Below are 17,255 nucleotides of genomic sequence, written 5' to 3'. Positions count from 1 at the left end.
ATTGGGCTGAGGTGGGTGCGATCGCTTTTCCCTTCAAGAAGGGAAGCCCCTCCTTCCTCTAGTGAGGTGTCCAAACCTGAACCCAGGATTCGAGGTGCAGCCTTACAAGTGCTGAGTACAAAAGGATGCTGCACCCCCTTCCAGATGCTCCCCCCAGCCCTCAGGTTTGTCCCCCCAGAGCCAGGGTTGTGGGTCACAGGTGCCTGGCACCCCCACAGCTGGCAGGATCCCCCGGGGTGCTGCAGTCTCACCCCTGGTGGAGGGATGGACCAGGATGGGGCTGAGGCATCCGCACACCAAAGACGCTGGGTCCATTTGGCCCCTCCGAGCCCCTCAAATTCCCCAACCCTGCACCTCGCACCTCCTTGAGGGCTGACAGGAGAGGGGGAAGATGTGCTGAGATCCAGTGCGGTCAATGCCAGGCGCTGCTGCCGTCGCTGGGGCAGGAGATCCCCAGGGCTGGGTGCTGCAGGGTGGGTGGATGCAGGTCAGCAAGAGTGAAGGATGGAGAAAAGGCATCACCATGCACCCCAGCCTGGGGTGCTGGGGGGTGCAGAGGGCATCCCCACACCCAGCAACATCCTTTGCAGGCAGCACCTACTGTGCCCTAAGCCTCCTGTTCTCATGTAAAGCCAGCAGAACCCGGGCTGGGCTGGAGGCCTGAGATACGCCAGAACAAAATGCCACCTTCCCGATAATGCCTTTTATTGGACTAGGTGACACGCAGGCTTTAGGGGATCGCAGGAGAATCCTCTTGGCTCATCCGCAGAAAGGATTTCCACAGCCCTCCCGGCAGCTTGTCAGTGCTCGGCTGCGAGTCCCTCAAGAGTTATTACCTCCCGACGTACGGCTCTGTCTGCTGGGAGCTGAATGGCGTCCCTGCCCCCTGTTTGCTGCTTAGAAAGATTACGCCGCCTTTGAATAAGCTCCGTGGAGCGCGGCTGCCGACGCATCAGAGAGGGGCTAATCAGAAAATTAGCAGGGAAAGAAAACTTTGTGGCAGGAACTTATCTCTGGCGCGGGCGCATGTCGCTACGGCGGCTGCTGCTGCTCCCACGCCCATCTCTGTTCCTCAAAACTGTGATTGCAGCGATGCAACATGCTGCAAAGGATTCGTACGAGGAGCTGGTGTGTGCACACACGAGTGTGCTTGAGCACACAGATGCCACGTGTGCAAGCACACCTGCATGCACAATCCAGCACGTATGGTTTATACCCATAGAATCATGGAATGGTTTGAGTTGGAAGGGACCTCCAAGCCCATTCAGTTCCACCCCCTGCCATGGGCAGGGACACCTCCCACTGGATCAGGGGCTCCAAGCCCCGTCCAACCTGGCCTTGTACACCTCCAGGGATGGGGCAGCCACCACTGCTCTGGGCAACCTGGGCCAGGGCCTCCCCACCCTCAAAGCAAAACATTTCTTCCTAAGATCTCATCTCAATCTCCTCTCTTTCAGCTGAAAACCCCGCCCCCCCATCCTATCCCTGCTCTCCCTGATCAATAGCCCCTCCCCAGCTTTCACATGCACACTCAATTTAGGCTCCTCACACCAAGAAGGACATTGAGGAGCTGGAGAGCAGGGGAAGGGGCTGGAGCTCAGGGGTCCTGGGAGAGGCTGAGGGACCTGAGGCTGTTTAGGCTGGTGAAGAGGATGCTGAGGGGAGACCTCATTGCTCTCTGCAGCTCCTGGAAAGGACATTGTGCTGAGGTGGGTGCGATCCCTTTTCCCAAGTAACAAGTGATAGGGCAAGGGTAAATGGCCTCAAGTCGTGCCAGGGGAGGTTTAGCTTAGATATTGGGAAAAATTTCTTTACTGAAAGAGTGGTGAAACACTGGCAGAGGCTGCCCAGGGCAGTGATGGAATCTCCATCCTTTGAGGGGTTCAAAAACTGTGTAGAGGCGGCTGTTCAGGACATAGTTTAGCAGGCACGGTGGGGTTGGGCTGACGGTTGGACTGGATGAGCTGAGAGGTCTTTCCAACCTTGATGATGCTATGATTCTATTACATGCAGAGCTGTGCCTGCAGTTGTACACACACACGCTTGCAAACACATCCATATCTACATGTACATGTTCACGTGCATACTTGTGGGCAGAGACTCCACAGTTGTGTGTACACAGATATGCCTGTGATTACAGGCAGGGACCCCACACACCTGCACATGTGTGTTCCTGCACAGGTGAACATACACTCGTACCATAGAATCGTAGAATCACCAGGTTGGAAAAGACCCACTGGATCATCGAATCCAACGATGCTATCAAACACTAAACCATGTCGCTCAGCACCTCATCCACCCATCTTTTAAACCCCTCCAGGGACGGTGACTCAACCACCTCCCTGGGCAGCCTCTGCCAGTGCCCAATGACCCTTTCCATGAAAAGTTTTTTCCTAATATTCAGCCTGAACCTCCCCTGGCACAGCTTGAGGCCATTCCCTCTTGTCCTGTCCGCTGTCCCTTGGGAGAATAGCCCAGCTCCCTCCTCTCCACAACTTCCTTTCAGGTAGCTGTAGAGAGCAATAAGATCTCCCCTCAGCCTCCTCTTCTCTAAACACCCCCAGCTCTCTCAGCTGCTCCTCATAAGGCCTGTTCTCCAGCCCCCTCACCAGCTTCATCTCTCATATCATAACATCAGAGAATGGTTTAGGTTAGAAGGACCATGAAAGTCATCCAGTCCCATCTAGGATGGGGCCCAAGGAGATGGCAGAGGCCCCTGGTGGGCACGGGGGTAGCAACCCGTGTGGGGTGCAGGGAGCAGCGCCTGGGAGCGGTGTGTGGAGGTGATTAAAATGCACTGTTTGTTTCATTTAACCACGGCCATCGGAAAGAGTTACAGGGCACTGAGCTAGAAAATAGCATTTACAGCAACGGCCTCCTGACACGGAGCACTGACCTTTGCGGGCTTCATTAGAGCCATGTAGATGTGCACAGGTCCAGCGTGGAGGGCAGGTGGAGAGGGGGGACAGGGACCCCTCTCCAGGGCTCCGTGGATTCCCAGACACAGACACATCCTAGTGTGGGGGCTCGTTGTGGGATTCCTGAGCTCCCTGCTACTCAGCACTGTGGCAACAAGGGCAGGGGGATGTGGATCGGTTTGGGGTACATGGACTGTGTTGAAGGATGTGGAGCAAGTCAAGGCCTCCGTACCCCTCATGCTGTTGCCCCCAGGGCTGTGGCCAGTGCTGGGCAATGCTGCCAGCCCCTCTTGGCCACAGCCACATTTTGGGGATGTTCAGTCCAGCCGTAGCAACAGTTGCTACGATTCCCTTCTCCCATCCCCTTTTCCCAACTCTAGTGACTTCCCATGGCAGCTCTGGTGCTGCTGGGGATATGTTTACAGGCAATTAAAACCCATTAATTGTGCAGAAGCAACAGAGGCCCCGCAGCAATGTATGGGGATGAGTCCTGAAGGGGAAAGAGCCAGACCTGGATGTCTCCAGCACATCCAGGGAGGCGTGGGGGGCAAGTGGGACCTTCACCCACCCTAGGTGTGGGGATGAGCTTGGCCAGGAGGGATCCTGGAGCTGGCAGTAGAGCCTGGGGGATGGGGATGTGCATGGGCATTGCGATGGGTCTCTAGTACCCACTCATGTACCACTATGCACTCCCACCTCCTGCACGTGTCCACCGGGGCACTGAGCGCTGCCAACACCACCCGCTGGGATTCAGGAAGGGGGTCAAGTCCCTCAGCTGCTGCTTCCATTGGGAAGTTCCAGCCCCATCTCCCCCCAACAGCCCTGTGCTTTGCTGTGGGGCTGAAATCAGCTCCGCTCTCAGCAGGCAGGATGCTGAGCAGGGTCTTGCTCAAGGCTCTTGCCCACATGTGTTTGAGCAGGGCTGGCACAGGCAGGTGCTGAGCTGCTGCTCTCGTGCTGCTGCGCCTCAGAAAAACAATAGCATTTGGTAGCAGGAGGAGAAAAAAAAACCTTCTCCCAAACGGATTGAAATGATGCTTTGATTGGGAACAGATGCAAGAGCTAAGGGGGGGAGGCAGGTACCCATGCAGTTACGGCACGGGGCCAGGCGCCAGCCTGCTCATGATTCCTTGCTGCAGGGAAGGGAAGAGTCCCCGGAGGCGGCTGGTGATCGGCTTCCCACTGCCCTGCTGGGATGCACAGGGTCCTGCTTGGGCAGGCAGTGGTGCCAGCGCTGGGCACGGGATGGTGTGGGAAGGGTGCACTGGCACATGGGATGCGACTGGCTGCTGGATGCAGGATGCTGGGTGCAGTCCTGGGAAGACTGGGTGCTGCTGTGGCAGAGTGTGAGTATGGGGGCCTCATTCCTGGGGGGCTGAGCTGTCCCCTGGCGAGGTGGGGGTCACTGGCAGCAGGGATTCATGGGGAGGGCACTCTGCCATCCCTGGAGGAGCTACCAGCCTGGGACTTATCCTGCCAGGGAAGATGTGGGGCTGCATATGTGAGGCTGAGCCTGGTGCCCCATGCACTGCTACCCATGTCCAGCTTGGTGTCCTGCAGGACCAGCACAAGAGTCATGGTGTGATGTCCCCTTCTTCTTCCTCTTCTTCCTCCTCCTCCAGCGAGGCCCAGGAAGGCACAGCTGAAAATAAAGACTAATTATGCTGGTGCTGAAATTCAGGGTTCTTTGCCCTCCTGCTAGCAGAGGTGTGCATGCATGGGTCTGGGTCTTGGGCTGCTGGCAGAGATGCTGAGGACCACGCTGCTGTCAGCGGGAGATGCAGGGTGGCTCAGCAGGGCATGACCCCTGCCCCAGCTCTTCCTCCATCCCCTCTGGGACCATGGCTTGATGGTCTCTCTGCCTGCCTGGCGAAGGCTGGTGTGGGGAGCAGGAGGGGTGTGGAGTTAGACCTGGGCTTGGATGTGCAAGGGCATCATCCTTCCACATGGAACGGGGAGAAGAGAGAACTCACCTGCCCTTTGGAGACCCACAGATTCCACTGGCAAGAGCTGCTGAGGGTCATCAGGCACCTCTGACAAGTCTTTAACCCGTAAAAGACAGCTCCCAAGCCTGGGAGGCAGCAGTGCCTCCGTTCTCTGGTGGGATAAGGTGCAGGATGGTGGGAGAGGGTGCAGGACAGTGGGAAGGGAGGCAGGACAGTGAGCAGGAAGGTAGTGCTCTCTCAGCTTCCCTGCAAGGCTGCAGGCACCCGCCCAGCCCCATGTTTCCCCAGTGCCCCAGGGCTGATGTGGGGTGTTCACTGACCCCCAGGATCTGGGCTGGGAGACAGCAGGGGCAACCACTGAATACATGAGCCAGAGAATCGGGGTTCCCAGCACCCCAGGGAACTGGGAAGGGCTCCATCCTGCCTCCTACCCTGTCTGGGCTCATGCCTGGGTGAAAGCAGCACCAGTGACAGTGGAAGAGTCTTGGCTCTCTTTAACCCTTTCCATGGCAGCACTGCCTGTGCTGTGTGATTGCCACCAGGCTGGGTCCCCACGCCCCCCATCATCCGCAGAAGATCCGGCAGGAGGCAATCGGCAGGCACACGCTGCAGAGCGGCGCTTTTCTTCTCTAATCTTCTTATTTCATTTTAGCATTTACAATACACCCAGCCGGTAATCCTGACATCAAACACGCCACGCGCACTTTCAAGCTGCACCAACGTCAGGCTACGCGAGTGCTGGCAGGAGCTGCCAGCTCCGACGTCTTGAGATAACACACAGAAGAAAGACAAGGAAAGCTGCTCTGCCAGCACGATGAGCAGGCACTGGGCATGGTGTCCTCCAGAGCCCTTCACAAGAGCCACCCATGAAGGGCTCCCTCGGGGTATCTCCTTTGGGGTGCCCTGGGTGCAGGGCTGTGGGGTGACCCTACAGCTGGGATGGCTGGGCTGAGGTGGATGCTCCTGCTGTTCAGGGCAGAGAGGTTCATAAATGATAGAATGTCCTGAGTTGGAAGGGATCCACAAGGGTCATCGCATCCAACTCCTGTCTATGCACAGGACAACCCTCAATATCCACACCGTGCGGCTGAGGGCGTTGTCCAGATGCTGCTGGAATATTGTCAGACTTTGCACTGTGATTGCTTCCCTGGGAGCTGTTCCAGTGCTCCACCATCCTCTGGGAGAGCCTCTCCCTAATGGCCACCCTAATCCTCCCCTGGCACATCTTGCCATTCCCTCAGGTCCTGTCATTGGTGGCCAGAGAGAATAGCTCAGTGGCTGCTCCTCATCCTCCCCTTGTGAGGAAACTGGAGTGCAATGAGGTCTCCCCTCAGTCTCTTCTTCTCCAGCCTGAGAAGACTGGAGTGAAAGTCATCCAAGCTGGCATCCCTGGTGGCAAGGGCAGAGCTAGGTCACCCCACTGGTGCCCACCTGGCCACCTTCCTCCCCCCAGATCTGCACACACCTCTGGGACAACCACAATGCCTGAATATGTTGGAGGCTTTTCTCAGCCTTCACCCTACTTGAACATCCTCTTGTGACTGAGCATGGCAGCCAGACCTTGGCTGGGGTACCTGTGGGACCCATCCCCAGGGCAGGGATGTGGGAGGGCAGACAGGACAGAGCTTGCATGTTTTGGGTTGGCGGGGGGACAATGATGGGGCTGTGCAGTGCAGTGACACCACATCCCACGCTGGGCTGCATCCAGGCTGGTGGCAAAACCCCAAGTGTCGAAGAGACAGGGATGCCCACCAGTTCCTTTGCTCCCCTGTCACTGGTTATTCTCTGTTTGATACCAACTGCTCGGGTAGAAATTTAGGAGGTAAATGCTGCCAGGGAAACATTTACCTTCACCATCTGTCTTTCCACAATGAGACAGATCCTCCAGCATTACTCTGTGTCCCCTGGGGTGGCTTTTTCCCCCCAGCTTGGTGTCCATCGCTCATACTCCAGCTGATGGGAAAATCTTGGAGGCTTCTTGGAGGTGAAAATCTCAACAGGGAGATGGGGATGATGGTCTGAGAGAGACAGAAAAGCCCAAGGAGTCATTTAATCCACCCTCAGGCCCTGGCAAAGATGGGACCTATGCCCAGCTCCATCTCATGGGTGATTTCAGGGGATATCCAAAAAGTTTCACCATAGCAGAGCAACATAACACCCTGTGCCTGGCTAGTGCCCTACGCCCATGCAGTTTTACCAGCCTCTTCTTCAGACCACGCAGGATGAACGAGCCCAGGGAACACGGTTCTGCCAGTGCCAGGGGGCAGGGGTGTGAGGAATGACAGCGTGATAAGGACGGCAATGGCTCGAGGGTGGCAATGGCTTGAGGATGACAATAGCTCAAGGATGGCAATCGCTTGAGGATGACAATGGCTCAAGGACAGCAATAGCTCAAGGATGACAATAGCTCGAGGATGGCAGTGGCTCAAGGACAGCAATGGCTTGTGTTCCTGGGCAAGACTTGCTCCTTCAGTCCCTTCCTCAATGTGCCTTCAGGGTGCCAGGCAGGCACTAGTAGGGAGCAGCCCCGGTCCCTCTCCACATGGTGGGTGGGACCCTCTGAGGAATAGTCTCAGCTCTAGTCCTTGTCTCAATATTTGGGATTTAATCAGCACTGAACTAAGTAGCTTGCTTTTTTTTTTTTTCTAAGGCAGAGAAAGGCTGCAACTCAATAGGAATTAATTTGCCTAATTACCATCTTTGGGAAGCTCTCCCTCCTGAGTGGGCAGATTTCAGGGCTTGGGGACCCACTGCCAAGGCTGTGCCAGTTGGGGTGCTGCCCGTAGCGCGCTGGCTGGTCCAACCCTGTCCCGGTGTCCTCACAGGATCCGACCCAGGCTGCATCTTGGAGCATCATCCAGATGCGGCACCCACCAGCCCCACTGGGTGTCTGGGCTGCGTGAGGCTGGGGGCTGGCCAGGGGGTGCAGGAGCGGGCAACTGACAGGGAAGATGAATGGTTTTAATCACACCGCTTACAGGGCACCATCTGAAGTTTCATGTAAGTTATGATAGCGACAGTTTGCACGAAAATTGTATTTCCAGGCTTCATTGACTGGCTTAATGAGAATCTTTACGTGTCAGATATTAAATTAAGAAATTAAAGAGCTGTTTCGGTGTGTATAGACTCCTTCCCTCGCACTGAGCTGCTTCTTCCAGATCAATCAGGAACACGCCTCTAGAAAAGATGGGAGAAGCCTTTGATTTTCTGTCACTGGGGAAGTGAATCTAATGCGCGTTGGCACCTAATTCATGTTTTATTAAAAGGCATGAGGTGGATGCTGCCGGCCCCCGCCTCTGCCCGCTGCCCTCACTCCTCCTGCACCACTCGGGGAGGAAGGAGCATCCCTGGCTCTGCCATCCTGCATAGAATCCTGGATTGGGTTGGGTTGGAAGGGACCTCAAAGCCCATCCAGTCCCAACCCCCTGCCCTGGGCAGGAACACCTCCCACTGGATCCAGTTGCTCCAAGCCCCATCCAGCCTGGCCTTGAACACCTCCAGGGATGGGACAGCTACCACTTTTCTGGGCAACCTGGGCCAGGGCCTCCCCACCACCCTTGGGTCTCCTTGCCACCTGGCTGTCTCAATGTCCCGAATGTCAGCATCCCTTGTGCCCCAGCTGGTGGGGTTTGCTTTGCTTCATGGAGATCAAGGTCAATTTGAAAAAAACTCATGTTGGAATCAGCAGGTTGGGAAATATTGTTGCCCTCCTGCATTGTATTCTTGCTTTGTTTTCCATTCTGGCTGAGTTTGACCTGAATTCACTGATTGTTTTGGTCTTCCCTTGAATTTTGCTAGAACTGGGTACCTGGGCAACAACTCACCAGCTGGTGGGGAGCTGGGAGAAGGTCATGGCCATAGGGAGGGGCTGGAATGGCCGGGGGAAGAGGAACATGCCATGGTCACCAGTAAGATCTTGGACATGGGGAGTGGGAGTCATGAACCAGGGTGAGATGAGATCAGTGACTCCCTTAATTCCACAAACACTGGAGATCAATGCCCAGCACAGGGATGCTGGAGAGTGACGCCAGGGATGGGGACAGCAGAGATAATTGGCCCAGGGCAGGGGCACCCAGGGTGGGATCATCTAGGGGCAGCAGGGATAAACACACTTGAATGGGAGCATTTAGACCCACCAGGGATAAGTGCCTCCATTTAGAGGCACCCAGGAGATAAGCCCTCAGGCAGGGACATGCCAGGACAGTGCAGATGAGCTGGGAACAGCATTCAGCTCAGTGTAGTCAGGGAGGGAGTCTAGCTGGCCTCTGCAACATATCTTGGAGGAGCCTCAGGCCACCTTGGCCCCTGCCACCATCTCCGGTGTCCCCAGGAGGGGTAGAGGGGCATGAGGTTCTCTCTAGCTGGGAGGATGCCTGGGTGGGTCCCAAGCCCTGGTGGTCAGCATGCCTAGATGAGGTCCTGCTGTCCAGATGCTCTCTGAGTGCCCTCTCCACAGCTCCACCTTCCAAAGTTGAAGGTGAGGAGAGGAAGGCTGTCATTGCAAACTGCCTGTCAGAGCAAGAAAAATCACACCTCCAGGCCCCTGAGCACGCCATCCATCTTCAGCTCCCCATGCCAGCTCCGGCTTCTCCTTGGGTGGGATAAGTTTGAGTAAACAGCTTAATTTGGCACTAATATGAGCGGAGACATCGTTTGCAGTGTCAACTATTGATTTGCATCCTTACGGCCCAATCAGTCATTTAGGTTTTTTCATTTTTTGATATTACAATTGGAAGGGATAAACCTCCCAGCAGTGCCAGGTCTGTGCCTGTCCCTGAACCCAGCGGCCAGAGTGCCCATGTCCCCACACTGGGCTGATCCCAGGACCATCAGCCCCGCCCCTAGTACTGCTTGCAAAGGGGTGCAAAGGGGGATGTGGGGAGTCCTGGAGCCACAGTGGCCCCTGCAACAAGGTCTTCCTACTGGGATGCTTGTGGAGACCCTTGCCCAGACGGGGTCAGGAGCAGGACAGAGATGGGAGCAGGGCTGGGATCCATCTGTGCCCTTGTCTCCAAGCGATCACAGAATGATAGAATGACCAGATTTGGAAGGGACCCACAAGGATCATCGAGTCCAAGTCTTGTCCATGCACAGGGCAACCCCAACATTCACACCGTGGGGCTGAGGGTGTTGGCCAAATGCTTCGGGAATATTGTTAGACTTGGTATGTGACCTCTTCCCTGGGAGCTGTTCCAGCGCTCCATGACCCTTGGGAAAAGAACCTTCTCCTGATGTCCAACCTAACCCTCCCCTAGTACATCTTCCTGTCATTTCCTTGGTTCTTTTCATTGGTCACTAACAGAGGAGCTCAGCGCTCGTCCCCCTGTGAGGAAGCTGTAGAGTGTGATGAGGTCTCCCCTCAGTCTCCTCCAGGCTGAACAGACTAAGTGACTTCAGCTTCCCCTCTAAATTGTCCATCAATGTCATGGCCCTGATGATACCCCATGCTGTCCTCTCTTCTGTCATCACCAGGGCCAGGCAAGGGTGCCCAGCACCCTACTGGCCCTGCCTAAACATCTTATTAAAGGGATTTGTGGGGTTGCTGTAATCTAGCACTTACCGTTCATTTGTTCCAGCATCTCAGGCAGCCGGCAAAGGTCTTTGGATCTTTAATTACACCGAGGTACATGGCAGGCACAGTGGGAAGGCGGAAAGGCTGTGGGCACTGGGCAGGCAGCCCAAGAGTGGCAAGTGCATCCTGGCTAACAAGGGGAATGCTGTTGCCCTTGAGGTATTGGGTGACCAATGAGCTTTCCCTGGGTGTCTTTGTTGCGGCAGCTAACTCATCCCCTGGCTGTGCAGTGACTGCAGCCTTCTCTGCCATTCCCCTCTTCTTCCTCCTCTGTGCTACAGTGTCTGCCATGCAGACCCAGTCTGAGCCCACTCTCCTCCTTCCCACTCCTACTGTGCTGTGGGACATGCTGGGAGCCCAGTTCTGGGGGCATGGAGGTGGCTGGGCACCCACGTATGCACACTCAGTGCATGCAGTGTGCATGTCTGGGAGCATTTCCACCTCCCCAGGCAGATTTTGGGGCCGTGCCCAGCTGAACTGGGTGGCTGGAGCTCATCTGGGACGAACCAGAGTCTCCAGCTCAGTGGTGTTAATGCTGCATGTGCCCAGACAGGGGCATGCGTGTCTCCCTGCCTGCAAATACCTGTAGGATGGAGGTGACACGTGTGGGAGAGCTGCATGAGGGTGTGTGAGTGTCTCGGTGATGAAAAGGAGCTCTGTGTGTGCGTGTACACACATCATCCAGGGTGGATGATCCAGGGTGGTGCTTTGAGCACCCTGATCCAGTAGGATGTGGCAGGGGGGGTGGAACTGGCTGATCTGCCTACAGGAAAGCTGGGGAGGGACTCTTGACCAGGAAGGGCAGGCATAGGATGGGGGGAATGGGTTTCAGCTGAAAGAGGGGAGATTGAGATGAGATTTTAGGAAGAAATATTTTGCTGTGAGGAGTCCCTGGCCCAGGCTGCCCAGAGCAGTGGTGGCTGCCCCATCCCTGGAGGGGTTCCAGGCCAGGTTGGATGGGGCTTTGAGTGACCTGATCCAGTGGGAAGTGTCCCTGCCCATGGCAGGGGTTGAAGCTGGATGGGTTTTGAGGTCCCTTCCAACCCAAACCATTTCGTAATTCTATGAATTACACACCTGTGTCCATGTGCGTGTGTGTGCGTGCTGAATGGGTGGTGTGTTTAAGCATGAGGATGCATTTCTTAGTGCTGAATGCCCCCAGAATAAAGGAAGGCTGTGCATGCCTGTGTGCCCGTGTGTGCTAGTGGCGTGCATGCAGGATACAGGGTGTGCACATGCCTCACTGCTGCATGCACGCAGACTAAAGGATGTGCGTGCACACTGTGTATATGTGAACTCCTGTGTAAGACTGCTCAGTGCTTGCAGGACACAGCGTGCGTGTGTCAATCCATGCAGTGCTTGTTTGTGCTTGGGAGGGGGCTGGAGGATGCTACATGCTTGACAGGGCTCCAAAGAGCAAGTGGCAGCACGATGGGAACTAAAGAAAGTCAAACCCTCAGAATAAAAGCCATCCTGCTCCGTAAAGGTCATTAGCACAATGTCATACCCTGCACTGACAGGTGGGGACCAGCACCTGACACAGACCGGAGGAGGACAAGAGCTGCGCTTTTAGGGTGACAGGCAAGGACCACAGTGATGCTGCCGCCTCCCATTGCCCATGTGCTTTGCTTGGACACAGTCCCTGCCTGCCCCCCAAAACCTGCAGGGTTGCACCATGCCTGGGGAGGCTCCGTGGTGACCCGCAGCCCTCGCTGCTGTCCCCACAGGCTGCAGAGCATGCTGGAGCACTGCAAAGCTCTGTCACACACCCTATGCTGGCAGGGGATCCTCCACCCCTAGAGGTGCTTCCCGAGCTGGCTGCAGCTTTTGTGGCAGACTGTCACCTTAATGAGCCCTGATCCCAGGCGGGATGACACCAGTGTCACCCAGGAGCCTGTCCTGAGTGGCCCCAGGCACTGAGCAGAAAGGGATGGAGAAAGGATGAACCTGACCAGGGCTGCAGAGCATGGTGGACACTGGACACTCAGCACCTCTTCTGAGCATCCTCATCATAGCACAGCTTCATCTCTTGCCACAGCATCGTCTCTGGAGCAGCCTCCTGCCTCAGCCCCACAATCCCTGCTGTCCTCACAGGCTGCAGAGTGTGCTGGAGGTCTTTGAAGTCTCTGCCACCCAACCCTACGGTGGCAGCGGTCCCCCCAGCCCCAGGAGTGCCCCCCGGGCTGGCTGCAGCCTGATTGACAGCCTGTCACCTTAATGAGCCGTGATCCCAGGGATTCGGGCCAGCCCTGGGGCTTCTCCATCATCAGGCACTGCCAGAGGAGGTCCAGAGTGAGCAGGGGCTAGTGTTGATGCTATTGTTTCTCCTGAAACTGTGTGGGATTGCCCGACCTCAGCAGTTTTAGGGTGTTGATTGTCTGAGAAAACATGTAGGCGACAGGAGATGCAGTCGTGCTGCCTGTGCTGCCCGCGCGTCCCTGCATGCAGAGTCGTGCTGCCTGCTGCCTGCCCAGACACAGGGTCCACGAGGACTGCTGGCAACCAGGAGTCCCCCCAACAGTCAGGGCAGAAAGGGATGGAGAAAGGATGAGTCTGGCTGGGGCTGCAGAGCATAGTGGGCACTGGGCACTCAGTACTGCTTCTGGAGCACCCTCATCATGGCACAGCATCAGCCTCCTGCCACAGCCTCACCTCTGGAGCATCCTTCTGCCTCAGCACCACCATTTCTAGACCGTCCTCTGCCTCAGCATGACAAATTGTGAAGCACCCTCCTTCCCACAATTTCTGGTGCATCCTTCCTCATCAGCATCAGAATTTCTGGATCATCCTTATGGTTGGCCCATCATTTCTGAACCATCCTCCTACCTGAAGATTCCCATTTCTGGAGCATCCTCCTGCCTCAACATCTCTGTTTCTGAAGCACCTTCCACACCGTGCCTCTGCATCACTGCAGCTGTGCCCCTGGTGCCAGCTCCAGTGCCTTATCCCAGCCTTTGCGATAACGAGGGGGGCTTATTCCACGTTTCCCTATCTCTTCTTCCCCTCCCTTCCTCCCACATCTCTGCTCGCTCACTCCCTTGAAGACACACACACCCCTAATCTGCTTGTGAACCTATCCCTGCATCTAAGCCCACTACGCAGCTGAATGCCAGCGAGAATTAATTGATCAATTAGAGAATGGCCTTTGCTCATGGCACTGCGCAGACATGGAGAGGGAGGTTGGGGCACCATCTCTGCCAGTGATGTTCCCCAGGGAGCGGGTGCTGCAGTTCACACCCAGTGGTGCATCCAGTGTGCACACCCAGCCCTGCACACCCAGCCCTGCACACCCAACTGTGAACACCCAGCTGCATCCAGTGTGCATATCCAGCCTTGCACACCCAGCCCTGCACACCCAGCTGCATCCAGCATGCACACCCAGCCCTGCACACCCAGCCCTGCACACCCAGTTGCATCCAGCGTGCACCCCCAGCCACGCACGCCCAACTGCACACATGAGCATGCACAGGCAGCCATGCACACCCTACAGGAAAAACTATTTCATGGAAAGGGTCATTGGGCACTGGCAGAGGCTGCCCAGGGAGGTGGTTGAGTCACCTTCCCTGGAGGTGTTTAAAAGACGAGTGGATGAGGTGCTGAGGGACATGTGTTAGTGATTGATGGGAATGGTTGGACTTGATGATTCAGTGGGTCCTTTCCAACCTGGTGATTCTATGATTCTACTACACACCCAACGATGCACACCCGGCTGCATCCAGTGTGCACATCCAACCATGTACACCCAGCCCTGCATGTCCAACAATGCACACCCAGCCATGCACGCCCAGCTACACCCAACCACGCACAGGTAACCATGCACACTGGGCTGCATTCACTGTGCACATCCAGCTGTGCACACCCAACCTTGCACGCTCTACTACGCTCATCCAGCTATACACAGTCAGCTGTGCACACATGGGGATGGGGTCCCATCTGTCAGGGTGGGTGCCCCCAAAACCATGGAGCATGGGAGGGGATGGGGTCCTGGTTCAGGGGGTGAGTGGGGCCCCAGCTGGCAGGGTGGGTGCCCCTGGAACTCCAAAGCATGGGGAGGAATGGGGTCCCATCCCAGACCATGAGATGGGGTGGGATCCCAGCTGACAGAGTGGGCATCCCTAGCCACCCCAGAGCATGGGATGGGGTCCAAGCTGGTAGAGTGGGAGCTCCCAGCTATCCCAGAGCAGCAGGATGGGATGGTGTGCCAGGTGGCAGAGTGGGATTAGGTCCCAGATGGCAATGTGAGCATCTCCAGCCACCCCAGAGCATAGGGTGGGACAGGGTCCCATGTGGCAGGGTGGGTGCCCCAGCACCCTGGGGGGAGCAGGCAGAGCTGGCAAGGATGCAAGGTGTCATGGGGAAGTAAATAATGCAGCAAACCCGTGTCTGCCAACCCCCTCCTCCACCGCCTTTGAACAGCAACACATTACCCTGATATCCAGACATGAGTTTTTGTCACCAAACAGGGTGATGAGGAGACTTTGAAGCGAATACAAACACCGGGAAAGGGAATACATAAGAAGAGAGGCGCGTGTTCTCTTCAGAAAACAATTGCGGTGTCAACTCCTCGGAGCGGCTCCGCGGAGGGGGAGCTGCTAACCGGGGAGCCTGACAGCCCCAAACTCTGCAGAATTAGCGTCAAAACGAGGAAATCCTCCCCCGCTGGCAGTGCAGTCCCTGCTCCCGGTTGCAGGGACCGAGGGGGCCCCTTCCCTGGTGTCCTTGCACCCTGCATCATCCCAGGGTCTGTGTGAACCCCCAAACCTATACCCCAACGGGGCCCTGCAGTGGCATCACTGTCCCAGCTGGGACACAGCATCCCTGAGAACATGCGCTTGTCCCCTGCAAACACATGCCTTGCACACACATTCCTGCCTTGCATCTTCATGCTTGTGCCCTGCCTGCAGTCCACAAGTGCTCACACCTTGCATAGACCCAATGGGTCCCTGAGGTGGCCTGCAACAAGGACCCCTGGGAGCTGGGGGAAGGGGAGGCACCTTTGTGCAGCTCTGAGTCACCTCCTGGCCTCCAGATGTATGAGTGCTAATGCTTTGCACATGCGCTGCACCCTGTGCACACTTGCAGCATGTGCACACTTGCCCCTGCACGAGCATCTCACCCTGCTCACACTCAATCCTGCATGAGCATCCAACGCTGCTCACACTCAACTCTTGTATGAGCACCCCCACCCCGCTCTCACTCATCCCAGCACGAGCATCTCTACACTGCTCACACTCACTCCGCACACCCTCCATGCTTCACACACTCATTCCCCCTTGCACACGCACTCAGCACTCATGCACCCACTCATTCCTGTGTGTGCTCACACCCGCCTCACCCTTCCACATCTTGCACGTACGCTCAGCCACTGTGTGGCTGCTCACACCCTGGCCACCCATCCTCCCTCGTGCCTTGCACAAACCCATCCTGGTGCGTGGTCAGGGGTGCCTCCTGCTCACAACCGCCTATCACCAGACCCCAAACACACCCTTTCCCATCCCCACAACTCCAGGCACTCCTTCCTGCAACCCCCGACTCCCAATCTTGATTGTGTGTCCTCCCCAGGGACAACTCCACAGACCCGGCCACACCGCCACACTCCCATCCCTGCAAATCCGTTCCCTCCTTCCCATCCATCCATTTGTCCACCCCCTCATCCATCTGTCTGTCCGTCTGCCTGACACCTTCCTGCGCTCCATGCTGGGCACCCTTCTCCTCCCTCTTTATCTCTGCCTCCCAGCTGATTCTCACCCCTCTCTGCCGCTCCCTCCATCCCTTCTCCTCTCAATTCCTCCCTTCCGCAGCCTCCTGGCATAGTTATCGTTCATTTTCGTGCACCCCTCCCTCCCTCCTTCTGCTCATCCTTTCACCCTCTCATACATTCCCCTTCTTCCTTTTAATCTCCATAACTCATCACCCCTCTCCCTCTCTCCTTCTCCTCATCCTTTTGCCCTTAATGCATCCCTTTTCTTCCTTTTCATCTCCATCCCTCCTCCCTATCTCTCTCTCCTTTTGCTCATCCTTTCCCCTGTCACGTGCTCCCCTTCTTCCTTTCCATCTACATTACTCATCCCCTTCCTCCTTCCCTCCTTCTCAACTTTTTGCCCCTCTAATGCTCTCCCCTTCTTCCGTTTCATCTCTATCCCTCCTCCCTTTCTCTCTGCCTCCTTCTGCTCACCCACTCACCCTTCTTCTGTGCTCCCCTTCTTCCTTTTCACCTCCATTGCTCATTCCCTCCCTTCCTTCCTTTCTTCGTTCCTTCCATCTCCTCATCCTTTTGCCTCTGAGTGTACTCCCCTTCTTCTTTTCCATCTCCATCATTCATCCCCTCCTTCAACCCTCCTCATCCTTTCTCCCCCTCATGTTCCCCTTCTTCCTTTTCACCCCCTTTACTCATCCTCTCCTTCCCTTGCTCCTGCTGCTCATCCTTTTACCCTGCTCATGCATTCCTCTTCTTTTTCATCTCCATTGCTCATCTCTTTCTTGCACCCTCCTTTTACTCATTCTTGCACCTCTCTCATGCATTCCCCTTCTTCCTTTTTGTCTCCATCACTCATCCTTCTCTCGCTCCCTCCTTCTGCTCATCCTTTCACCCATCTCATGCATTCCTCTTCTTCCTTTTCATCTCCATCACTCCTCCTTCTCTCCTTCTCTCCTGCTCACCCTTTTGCCCCTCTCATGTGTCCCTCATCTTTCTTTTTGTCTCCCTCCCTCTCTCCTTCAGCTCATCCTTTCTCCCCTCTCACGCACTCCCCTTCTTCCTTTTCATCTCATCCCTCTCTCACCCCCTCCTTCTCATCATCCTTTCATCCTTCTCATGCG

Source organism: Phaenicophaeus curvirostris, chromosome 15, assembly GCF_032191515.1.
Source record: "Phaenicophaeus curvirostris isolate KB17595 chromosome 15, BPBGC_Pcur_1.0, whole genome shotgun sequence".
Classification (NCBI taxonomy): Eukaryota; Metazoa; Chordata; class Aves; order Cuculiformes; family Cuculidae; genus Phaenicophaeus; species Phaenicophaeus curvirostris.
This window is presented reverse-complemented; position numbering follows the sequence as displayed.